The sequence below is a fragment of the Salvelinus fontinalis genome, chromosome 31, assembly GCF_029448725.1.
Source record: "Salvelinus fontinalis isolate EN_2023a chromosome 31, ASM2944872v1, whole genome shotgun sequence".
Taxonomy (NCBI): domain Eukaryota; kingdom Metazoa; phylum Chordata; class Actinopteri; order Salmoniformes; family Salmonidae; genus Salvelinus; species Salvelinus fontinalis.
In genome coordinates, this window is record NC_074695.1 from 18,718,312 (window position 1) to 18,731,691 (window position 13,380).

Below are 13,380 nucleotides of genomic sequence, written 5' to 3' on the forward strand. Positions count from 1 at the left end.
TCTTGCAGTCACGTTTGGCTTTATGAAAGGATATATATCATAAGGATGTGGTACTGGTGATGTTTAACACTTCTCCAATCGTTGTTGAGATCTGACATTCTTCGCAGCGCAAGACGAGTTATAGGCGACTAATGTCATAGACCTATCGTCAACCAATCACGTTTCTCAAATCCTTTCGGGATAAATTCCAGCTAAACTTGGAGGACAGTTATGCATAACTACTAAAAAAAAAAGCGTTCTTCTGACGAGGAGCTAGAAAGTAAGTAAATAGTCGGATTAGACTGAAAGATAGGGGATTTAGTCAAATTTGTGAGGCTCTCCAGTCTCCATGCTCATTAGTTGCTCATTGGCTGCTGCTTCACTCAATCCCCTTTTAAAAGTATCCCATACCCTTCCTAGCTGTTTAACATTCTCTGAGACCAACCAGAAATGTTTCCTTTGCCAAATCTTCCCAGATTTTCATAAAACAGCCACACATGTGGCCTCTCGTTTCTGCATCACCAAATTTTGCGCAAGGCAAAAGAGTAGACTAAGTGCAGGATCAGAGGTGTAGGTGCTACTGGAGCACACTGGAGTTCCACCACTTCTCACACTGGAGCTCAGCCACTTCTCACACCGGAGCTCAGCCACTTCTCACACCGGAGTTCCACCACTTCTCACACCGGAGTTCCGCCACTTCTCACACCGGAGCTCCGCCACTTCTCACACCGGAGCTCCGCCACTTCTCACACCGGAGCTCCGCCACTTCTCACACCGGAGCTCCGCCACTTCTCACACCGGAGCTCCGCCACTTCTCACACCGGAGCTCCGCCACTTCTCACACCGGAGCGCCGCCACTTCTCACACCGGAGCGCCGCCACTTCTCACACCGGAGCTCCGCCACTTCTCACACCGGAGCTCCGCCACTTCTCACACCGGAGCTCCGCCACTTCTCACACCGGAGCTCCGCCACTTCTCACACCGGAGCTCCGCCACTTCTCACACCGGAGCTCCGCCACTTCTCACACCGGAGCTCCGCCACGTCTCACACCGGAGCTCAGCCACGTCTCACACCGGAGCTCAGCCACGTCTCACACCGGAGCTCAGCCACGTCTCACACCGGAGCTCAGCCACGTCTCACACCGGAGCTCAGCCACGTCTCACACCGGAGCTCAGCCACGTCTCACACCGGAGCTCAGCCACGTCTCACACCGGAGCTCAGCCACGTCTCACACCGGAGCTCAGCCACGTCTCACACCGGAGCTCAGCCACGTCTCACACCGGAGCTCAGCCACGTCTCACACCGGAGCTCAGCCACGTCTCACACCGGAGCTCAGCCACGTCTCACACCGGAGCTCAGCCACGTCTCACACCGGAGCTCCGCCACGTCTCACACCGGAGCTCCGCCACGTCTCACACCGGAGCTCCGCCACGTCTCACACCGGAGCTCCGCCACGTCTCACACCGGAGCTCCGCCACGTCTCACACCGGAGCTCCGCCACGTCTCACACCGGAGCTCCGCCACGTCTCACACCGGAGCTCCGCCACGTCTCACACCGGAGCTCCGCCACGTCTCACACCGGAGCTCCGCCACGTCTCACACCGGAGCTCCGCCACGTCTCACACCGGAGCTCCGCCACTTCTCACACTGGAGCTCCGCCACGTCTCACACTGGAGCTCCGCCACTTCTCACACTGGAGCTCCGCCACTTCTCACACCGGCGCTCCGCCACTTCTCACACTGGAGCTCCGCCACTTCTCACACCGGAGCTCCGCCACTTCTCACACCGGCGCTCCGCCACTTCTCACACCGGAGCTCAGCCACTTCTCACACCGGAGCTCAGCCACTTCTCACACCAGAGCTCCGCCACTTCCCACAATGGTGCTCTTTTAGTGAAGTTAGATCAAAGCTGAATCAATGTCTTGGAAGATCACATAATGATTAATTAGTGTTCTACATAACATATCCAAGTATAATAGCATAGTATAACGTTACTGTTACACAAGAAAACCCACCTCATTTCTTTTGACACTTTAGGATGGTCAGCTGAATAGTAAAAAAAAGAATTCTCATGTAGCAAAAACACAGAATGTGCTTTGATTGAAACAAAATACAGGAAGACTACAGTTAGTTAACACCATCTGCTCTAATTTGCTCACGAAACAGTAATTCAAGAAGAGCTAAATGCGTATTCCCACGAAACTGATTGAGATCAAATGATTGGCATGCAGATGCAGTTTGGACGCTTCACCGGTAAAACGTGAATAATTGTCACAATTTACAGCAATGGCCTATTTTGAAATTAGATATGCCTAATGTGAGCGGACCAGGTAATTGGGCGTCACTCTAAAGCGGGAAGGTGGAACAAACGAGTCAGGAGTAGGTTTTCTTGATTGAACAAAGTTCTATATTGAGGGCATTTGGTCAACACAAACACTCCAACAGAATCAATTAAACTCTCCAAAGGAAAAAAACATATATCTTCTTCTCCAGAACAAAACAGGAACACAATACGATTGTCTTTAAACTACCACAAAAAGTCACGACATTGTCACCGTCTTAATGGTTCTTCCTAGATAGCTCTTCTGTCTCGGTGGCCATCTTCCAGAGATTGTTCCCCCTCTTGCTGGTTCCATACTCTCTCTTATAGGGGAAGGAGAATATCTCATTAGTAGTGTCAGCTGTGCTTAATTGCCTCTGGTTCACTTGTCTCCCATGCCTTGTTGGGCTACCATCCGTGAGCCCAGCCTGCCCTCTGGTGGTCCTTCCACACTAACTTGATGTTTGAGGGTGTTAAAAATCGAACATTTTCTTGAGACGATATGTATGGGCATAGGCAGACATTGCTATTGGAGGATGCATTTTATAATGATATTCAATAGGCTACATCTGTCAGTACAAACTTTGAGAAACTATGACATAATTTACATTTTATGTGTGTGTGTGTGGGGGGGGGGGGGGGTTCTGAGCAATGTTGCCTCTATGCCACGCAGCTCCCCCTTGACTGCTGAGTTTTCCCTGTTCGTTAACGCTATCAGCGTTTTCCTTTACTGTGACAGTTGTGATCAAATCAACTAATACTGGCCACTTTCATACCAAAACGAAATATGCAAGAGATTTTGCTGTAGGCAGAACGTATCTGAGTAGGATTCTATTGCACCCATACTCTACATAGACCTGTGCAGCATAACCAATCAGAGCTGCACTAGGCCTATATGCAAATAGACCATTGCCATATATGGATCTTTGCCATTTACTTTGAACTGGACTATGTTTACAGCTGTGGTGCTGAGTAGATGTGCTTGTTTTGAAATCAAAGCAAGAGCTGCATGTACCCACATCCACATTTTGTTCATATCCTTTGCTAGTTAGTGAGTTATTAGCCCAGTTATAGATCATTTGTAGTCAGTAATAGGGGAATGATTGCTTCCTACAAGAGCACAAAACGTGTACGTACATTTCTAAATATCTTTGAAAAGTGAGTCAAGTAGAGAAAGCTTTTGTCTTAAAGGGGCAGTGGTCTATTTTGAGACAGACTTGAATAAGCTAAGTTGCCAATGGGCAGAAGGTAGCATCATTTGTTTGATTCTATGTAATAATGATATGGAAATAATATAGCATTTTATTTTGTAAAGTGATTTCTTGCATTACACAACACAAAAACATTTTCAGTCACCTCCTTATCTGTAGGATAAGTCTCATGGAATGTACAGTCGTGGCCAAAAGTTTTGAGAATGACACAAATATTAATTTTCACAAAGTCTGCTGCCTCAGTTTGTATGATGGCAATTTGCATATACTCCAGAATGTTATGAAGAGTGATCAGATGAATTACAATTAATTGCAAAGTCACTCTTTGCCATGCAAATGAACTGAATCCCCCAAAAACATTTCCACTGTATTTCAGCCCTGCAACAAAAGGACCAGCTGACATCATGTCAGTGATTCTCTCGTTAACACAGGTGTGAGTGTTGACGAGGACAAGGCTGGAGATCACTCTGTCATGCTGATTGAGTTTGAATAACAGACTGGAAGCTTCAAAATGAGGGTGGTGCTTGGAATCATTGTTCTTCCTCTGTCAATCATGGTTACCTGCAAGGAAATACGTATCATCATCATTGCTTTGCACAAAAAGGGCTTCACAGGCAAGGATACAAATGCCAGTAAGATTGCACCTAAATCAACCATTTATCGGATCATCAAGAACTTCAAGGAGAGCGGTTCAATAGTTGTGAAGAAGGCTTCAGGGCACCCAAGAAAGTCCAGCAAGCGCCAAGACCATCTCTTAAAGTTGATTCAGCTGCGGGATCGGGGAACCACCAGTACAGAGCTTGCTCAGGAATGGCAGCAGGCAGGTGTGAGTGCATCTGCACGTACAGTGAGGCGAAGACTTTTGGAGGATGGCCTGGTGTCAAGAAGGGCAGCAAAGAAGCCACTTCTCTCCAGGAAAAACATCAGGGACAGACTGATATTCTGCAAAAGGTACAGGGATTGGACTGCTGAGGATTGGGGTAAAGTTATTTTCTCTGATGCATCCCCTTTCGATTGTTTGGGGCATTCCGGAAAAAAGCTTGTCCGGAGAAGACAAGGTGAGCGCTACCATCAGTCCTGTGTCATGCCAACAGTAAAGCATCCTGAGACAATTCATGTGTGGGGTTGCTTCTCAGCCAAGGGAGTAGGCTCACTCACAATGCCAAAGAACACGGCCATGAATAAAGAATAGTACCAACACATCCTCCGCGAGCAACTTCTCCCAACCATCCAGGAACAGTTTGATGACGAGCAACACCTTTTCCAGCATGATGGAGCACTTTCCCATAAGGCAAAAGTGATAACTAAGTGGCTTGGGGAACAAAACATCGATATTTTGGATCCATGGCCAGGAAACTCCCCAGACCTTAATCCCATTGAGAACTTGTGGTCAATCCTCAAGAGGCGGGTAGCCAAACAAAACCCCACAAATTCTGACAAACTCCAAGCATTGATTATGCAAGAATGGGCTGCCTTCAGTCAGGATGTGGCCCAGAAGTTAATTGACAGCATGCTAGGGCGGATTGCAGGTGTCTTGAAAAAGAAGGGTCGGCCCCCCGGGTGGCGCAGTGGTCTAGAGCACTGCATCGCAGTGCTAGCTGTGCCACCAGAGTCTCTGGGTTCGCGCCCAAGCTCTGTCGCAGCTGGCCGCGACCGGGAGGTCTGTGGGGCGACACACAATTGGCATAGCGTCGTCTGGGTTAGGGAGGGTTTGGCCGGTAGGGATATCCTTGTCTCATCGCGCTCCAGCGACTCCTGTGGCGGGCCGGGCGCAGTGCGCTAACCGAGGGGGGCGGGTGCACGGTGTTTCCTTCAACACATTGGTGCGGCTGGCTTGGAGGCGCGCTGTGTTAAGAAGCAGTGCGGCTTGGTTGGGTTGTGCTTCGGAGGACGCATGGCTTTCGACCTTCGTCTCTCCCGAGCCCGTACTGGAGTTGTAGCGATGAGACAAGATAGTAATTACTAGCGATTGGATGCCACGAAAATTGCGGAGAAAAGGGGATACATTTAAAAAAAAGAAGAAAAAAAAAGAAGGGTCGACACTGCAAATATTGACTCTTTGCATCAACTTCATGTAATTGTCAATAAAAGCCTTTGACACTTATGAAATGTTTGTAATTATACTTCAGTATTCCATGGTAACATCTGACAAAATGGAAATTAATATTTGTGTCATTCTCAAAACTTTTGTGATAGAACAGCTATTTCCATGTTAAAATGTTATGGGATGCATTTTCTCCATAATTTTTATGGGGACACCTACATTATGATCAAATAGCCACAGTAGCCCACTTGGCCAAGGTTAAAACTGTACTTTAAAGTGGGTACATCCTCAGTGTTTACAGAATTTTCACAACTTTGAAGTGTGCGCTCAAGAACATTGGTGCTGACCAGTTTTGTTAATGTTTTACATTTTTAAATGTAACCTTTATTTAACTAGCCAAGTCAGTTAAGAACAAATTCTTATTTACAATGACGGCCTACAGCGGCCAAACCTGGATGACGTGCGCCACCCTATGGAACTCCCAATCACAGCCGGTTGTGATACAACCTGGATTCGACAAGGGAGTCTGTAGTGACGCCTACTAGCACTGAGATGCAGTGCCTTAGACCTCTGCGCCACTCAAGAGTCCGTGTAGGCTACAATATCCCGTGAATGTCTTGCAAAATCATCCTATTGTCCCGCATTTTGGGTATTTTAAGCGTGGTCACCCTAGACCACACCCCAGCTCAATCCTAACCCTAGCCTCAACCCTAACCCTACCTTCATGTCCACAACCCGGTTCCACCCTAACTCTCGCCTCAACCCTAACCATTACCCAAACCCTAGTTTTATCTCCACAGCCTGGTTCAACCCTAGCCTTTACCCTAACCCTACCCCTAGCTTCATGTCCACAACCCGGTCCAACCCTAACCCCTGTCTCAACCACAAACCTAGCTCTAGCTTCAGCTCCACACCCTGGCTCAACCCTAACCCTAACCCCAGGCAAGCTGTTGCATTCCAACAGAGTAGTTGGTTGATGATTTCTGTTACTCTCACTCAGCTGCCATTTACTTTGATTCCCATCCTCACTTTCACCAGTTTGTCATCCTTCATGACTGAATTTGCCAATGGATTGTAAGTATACTGTGAATATGCTGAAAACGATATAATTTAGCTACATTGAATGGTATATTTTAAAGAACATCATATGATAATATGAGAAGATTAAACGTACAATTTTTTTGATACGAATGATTTCTGTTGCGATCACCATTCTTTCAGATTTGGAAGATTGGGGAGGAGTTGTGATCCTGCTGGTGTGTTGTATCAACATGTACTTTGTGGTCATCTATGTAACCGTTTTGGACAGCGTGTGGCTATACGTGCTGGCTCCTTTTCTTTGCATAGGATATTTGGGATTTGTAGGTTACCTGGTAAGTATTTCTTTTAGTGTAGGCTGTTTATTTATTACTGATAGCTTTGTGTGGTCATTTTTAAAGGTTTTTCACTCTTTGATTTCTATGTCGTGCGATGCATAGCAAACTAAAATGGTAATATAGAGGAACATTTTAATCTTCAACCACTGAGTCAGTTATTAACCATTTGACAAACTTTGCATGAGGACAGTTATATGTGTGGGAATGCCCTCCTGGCAGTAGAATGATTATTAATTGTACTGAATCTCTCACACCCCTTTCTCCCCTCTGTCTCTCAGTCCCTTTCTCCCTCTCTCTAGGTGTCGTTTAGTCTGATAGCATTAGGGGTGTCCTGTCTGGATGTCACCGGCAGGGTCAGGAACGACACCACAGTTCTGATACAGCAGGTGTGTGTGTGTGTGTGTGTGTGTGTGTGTGTGTGTGTGTGTGTGTGTGTGTGTGTGTGTGTGTGTGTGTGTGTGTGTGTGTGTGTGTGTGTGTGTGTGTGTGTGTGTGTGTGTGTGTGTGTGTGTGTGTGTGTGTGTGTGTGTGGCTATGCGAGAATCCTTGGGATATTTTTAAGTTAATTGACATATTAATGGTAATAGGACTTGCTTTGGGATGAATCTAGAAAATGATTGTGAAATGGTACTGTAAATGTCAATATATTATTTATTCACTTAGTGACTGAATTACATCTTGAAATGGTTAACTCAAATAGATTCTCCTATTTTTATGTATGTGGTGGTCAATGAGATCTACCATAGAAAAATGGTAAATGGTTTCATAATGTAGGTGCTTGACAGAAGCCTAGCATATCTCAACTCCTGAAACTACTTTTCCATTAGACGTCATTGACCATCACAGGGCCATCTATTTGATGTGCTATGAGATCAGTGTTTGCCCTCTACCTGTTTGTTTGTCTTGTCTGTAGAATCTTAAAAAATATCTAATAAAAAAAACTTGATTACATTTTTGTATCGTACAGTCTGTACAGGAGCACCTTCAGGTAACCTGGTGGGTAGGAGCTTCGGGCCAGTAACCGAAAGGTTGCTGGATCGAATCCCAGAGCTGACAATCTGTCGTTCTGCCCCTGAGCAAGGCAGTTAACCCACTATTCCCTGGGCACCGATGACGTGGTTGTCGATAAAGCCAGCCCCCCGCACCTCTCTAATTCAGAGGTGTTGCGTTAAATGCAGAAGACATTTCAGTTGAATGCATTCAGTTGTACAAGTGACAAGATATCTCCCTTTCCAAATATCACCTTCAAGGCTCATTGCACAGCCTCACAGCACAGGTTTCATAATGCACGTGCTTGGCAGAAGCCTAGCATTCCTCCACTCTGCCACAGGGAGGCACTGTTGACTAAAACTCATGGTAATGTTTAAAAGTACCAGACTACCAGTACTGTTGTCTGAACAACAAACATTCAATGCCATGAGTTTTTACATTTTGTGAAAGTGCATCACTTTATTTTTATTTGTAGATCCACCATGTTCATCTTATTTCACCTCAAATGTAAGTCTTGATTGCTTCTGGATCCAATTGCTACCATGTATAGCTAATGTTGTTGATTGGAATTATTATGCTGGTATGCACAATTATGTCATTACATTTCCTGTAGAAGACTGGTAGAGTCATTGTTATAAGAGTTTAGCATATTTCAGTCCTCAAGTGCCGTGCTGTGACTATGAAATAGAGCGCCAAACAGGTTTTCTTTGCATTGTGGTGGTTGGGAACGTTTTCCTGTCATTGAGGCAGCAGCCTTATGTAAGGAGGAGGGAGTTTTTGTTTTTCTCTATGAGCCAATCTTTCCCTGCATAGGCCTCTCTAACAGCCTGTCCAGCAGGCCCCTTTCCTGGAAACATAGCCCAGCAGAGGCCACTAAGGGGCAGGGGAGGGAGGAGGGAGGGGAGGGGAGGTGGGCTTCCAGCAAATCACATGATCCTAGACCTGAAGTCCCAGTCCTACATAAAGCTCAGATGTGATCTCCATAGTCGCCATAGCCAAGTATGGAGGGGGCAGACATTGAACATGTATGCTAGATTTACAGAGTCTAATTGGAGATACAGTTGAAGTCGGAAGTTTACATACACCTTAGCCAAATACATTTCAACTCAGTTTTTCACAATTTCTGACATTTAATCCTAGTATAAATTCTCTGTCTTAGGTCAGTTAGGATCACCACTTTATGTTAAGAATATGAAATGCCAGAATAATAGTAGAGAGTATCATTTATTTAAGCTTTTATTTCTTTCATCACATTCCCAGTGAGTCAGAGGTTTACATACACTCATTTAGTATTTGGTAGTATTGCCTTTAAATTGTTTAACTTGGGTCAAACGTTTCGGGTAGCCTTCCACAAGCTTCCCACAATAAGTTGGGTGAATTTTGGCCCATTCCTCCTGACAGATCTGGTGTAGCTGAGTCAGGTTTGTAGGCCTCCTTGCTAGCACACGCTTTTTCAGTTCTGCCCACAAATTTTCCATAGGATTGAGGTCAGGGCTTTGTGATGGCCACTCCAATACCTTGACTTTGTTGTCCTTAAGCCATTTTGCCACAATTTTGGAAGTATGCTTGGGGTCATTGTCTATTTGAAAGACACATTTGCAACCAAGCTTTAACTTCCTGACTGATGTCTTGAGATGTTGCATCAATATATCCACATCATTTTCATTCGTCATGATGCCATCTATTTTGTGAAGTGCACCAGTCCCTCCTGCAGCAAAGCACCCCCACAACATGATGCTGCCACCCCCGTTCTTCGGCTTCGCAAGCCTCCCCCTTTCTCCTCCAAACATAACGATGGTCATTATGGCCAAACAGTTCTATTTTTGTTTCATCAGACCAGAGGACATTTCCCATGTGCAATTGCAAACCGTAGCCTGGCTTTTTTAGGGCGGTTTTGGAGCAGTGGCTTCTTCCTTGCTGAGCGGCCTTTCAGGTTATGTTGATATAGGACTCGTTTTACTGTGGATATAGATGCTTTTGTACCTGTTTCCTCCCAGCATCTTCACAAGGGCCTTTGCTGTTGTTCTGGGATTCATTTGCACCTTTCGCACCAAAGTACGTTCATCTCTAGGAGACAGAACGCGTCTCCTTCCTGAGCGGTATGACGGCTGCGTGGTCCCATGGTGTTTATACTTGCGTACAATCGTTTGTACAGATGAACGTGGTACCTTCAGGTATTTGGAAATTGCTCCCAAGGATGAACCAGACTTGTGGAGGTCTAAAAAAAAAATCTGAGGTCTTGGCTGATTTTTTTTGATTTTCCCATGATGTCAAGCAAAGAAGCACTGAGTTTGAAGGTAGGCCTTGAAATACATCCACAGGTACACCTCCAATTGACTCAAATGATGTCAGTTAGCCTGTCAGAAGCTTCTAAAGCCATGACATAATTTTCTGGAATTTTCCAAGCTGTTTAAAGGCACAGTCAACTTAGTGTATGTAAACTTCTGACCCACTGGAATTGTGATACATTGAATTATAAGGGAAACAATCTGTCTGTAAACAATTGTAGGAAAAATTACTTGTGTCATGCGCAACGTAGATGTCCTAACCGACTTGCCAAAACTATAGTTTGTTAACAAGAAATTTGTGGTGGTTGAAAAACGAGTTTTAATGACTCCACCTTAAGTGTATGTAAACTTCCGACTTCAACTGTATTGTCACGACTTCTGCCGAAGTCGTTGCCTCTCCTTGTCCGGGCGGTGTTCGGCGGTCGACTTCACCGGTCTTCTAGCCATCATCGATCCATTTTTCATTTTCCATTGGTTTTGTCTTGTCTTCCCACACACCTGTTGTCAATCCCATTCATTACCTGTTGTGTATTTAACCCTCTGTTTCCCTTCATGTGTTTGTCAGAGATTGTTGTATGTCAAGTGTTGTTTTATTAGTGTATAGGTGTGCGACGGGTCCTCGTACCCATTTTATTTGATGTATGTTTATTTTCTCGTGTTTGGAGCATGTCATGGACATTTATTAAAAGTCTCCATATACACTTCGTTTACTCTCCTGCGCCTGACTTCCCTGCCACCTATACACACGACATTGACATGTATGTAATATGGTTAATTACATTTTTAGGTTAATGTTTAATTTAAACAGTGTATTCTCAAATTAATATTGTGTTGTTATTGTGTTATATTTAATTTTTTTGAAACAGAATTTAATAAGATGAAGTTTGATGGTGAATAGATAATTATCTGCACATTTGTATTGTTTTGTACAAAGATTGATGGATCCGGATTCTCTGACCTTGCTCTTTTCAGATAACTAAGATTGGAACTAAAGAATAAGATAGGACATTTGAAATTACTTTGTCTAATTATTTATTTAAAAAAAGCTTTGCTTGAAACTTCTCATCATGTTTATAACACAATTTTATAACATAAAATGTTCAACTCAATTATCTTTCAGTGATTATTTGGGCAATCAATTGCTACTGTGCTGTTTTGCAACATCATGTAGGCTACTTGTATATTAGTTGCAGTATAAGTGTAACACCATAATGGTTAATTTGTAATCTACATAATTTGACTTAATATTAATAAGAAAAACACATGATTTAAAGCAATGTCGCATGATGATTTGAATTACTCTTCGCATTTTCTTCATTGTCCTTAATCCTCTCTCCCTACTCCACTTCTAATGTTTGTTTGGTGAATTTTTGTCAGGTCTCACCAAGTTCTGTAGTTTGTTTCCCACAGGTAGAACACTACTCTCTTTCACTAGTTAACAATTGGGTTTCATCTTTTTTAAATGAAGATGCCAAATTGATAGATACACTACTGCTGCTAAAAATGGAAACGATAGCATGTCATCTGAGTGTTTAAACCTGAGCTCTTCCATTACTGGACACCGAACAGTAACTTATCCCTGTTGCGCCCTTGTGTGTCACTTTGCAATTCATAGTCAAAACAGGGCCTCAGCATCAGCTGTCCTTCTCTCTTTCTCCATCTTTCTAGTTCTCTCTTTCTCAGTCCCTCTCTCTGTCTCTCTCTTTCTCAGTCCCTCTCTCTGAGTCTCTCTCTTTCTCAGTCCATTTCTATGTCTCTCTCTGTCTCTCTCTCTTTGTCAATCACTCCCTCTCTGTCTCTCTCTCTTTCTCAGTCCCTTTCTCTCTCTCTCAGCTCTTATAGCTTGGAGGAATGCAAAGACAACATGACCAGGAGAGAGACACTTTAAAGACAGACAGACAAGAAGCACCACCAGAAAACAAGCACAGAGAAAATATTTCAAGTTTAATTTGTGTCATCAGAGGCCTCATTTTCTACTTTGAGCCTCATGACATTTTCCAGGTCATCCAGTTGATGCTAATTTGACATACATTCACAATGCATCTGTGTTGCTGTGTAAAAACAGTCCGAAAGCAGGAATGCAAACAGCTGTGCCATTCTTGTTTATGCTTTAGTTTTGTGGTTGACGTTTTGATCCGGATCTATGGTCCTGGCAGTAGTGCCCCAGAGTTTCTCTCTCTCTGCTCCAGTGTTGTTAGTTGGGTTAGTCATAAAGAAACAACATCTTCCGCCTTTTGCGTCCTCTGCTCAGTGCTCCTGTTAGAATACACAGGTTGGCTTCCAAAACATGCCGCACCCAAAAGAGATGCAGAATTCCCAAATTCCCAACCAAAAGAGATGCAGAATTCCCAAATTCCCAACCAAAAGAAATGCAGAATTCCCTGATGTATGTCCCTCTCTCTGTGTGCATGTCCATAAGCATTTCATCAATGTGTTATCTTATTTCCATTCATTTCCGGTCACAGTATACACCTGCCTCACATCACACAGTCAGTCAGAGCGCTCAGCCCTTACTGCACTACAGGTGTGTTCTGAAATTCACCCTCTGTTGCTGTTGAAGGTGTTATTGTTACACATTATTTCAGCATCAAAAGCATTTAAAAATGACAAGAAACACATTTGTTCATCCATTTCAGTGTGTTCTGTGGAGCTGGTGAAATGTATTTTTAGACAACAATCAAAAATAGAAACTGCACCTCAGGAGGTACAGTGCATTCGGAAAGTATTCAGACCCTTCACTTTTTCCACATTTTGTTACGTTACAGCCTTATTCTAAAATGGGTGTAATTATTTTTTCCCTCATCAATCTACACACAATACCCCATAATGACAAAGTGAAAAAAGTTTTTTTTCTTATTTTTTTCGGAAATGTATTAAAAATAAAAAACAGAAATACTTTATTTACATAAATATTCAGACACTTTTCTATGAGACTCGAAATTGAGCTCAGGTGCATCCTGTTTACATTGATCATCCTTGAAATGTTTCTACAGCTTGATTGGAGTCCACCTGTGGTGAATTCAAATGATTGGACATGATTTGGAAAGGCACACACCTGTCTATATAAGGTCCCACAGCTGATAGTGCATGTCAGAGCAAAAACCAAGCCATGAAGTCAAAGGAATTGTCCACAAAGCTTTGAAACAAGATTGTGTCGAGGCACAGATCTGGG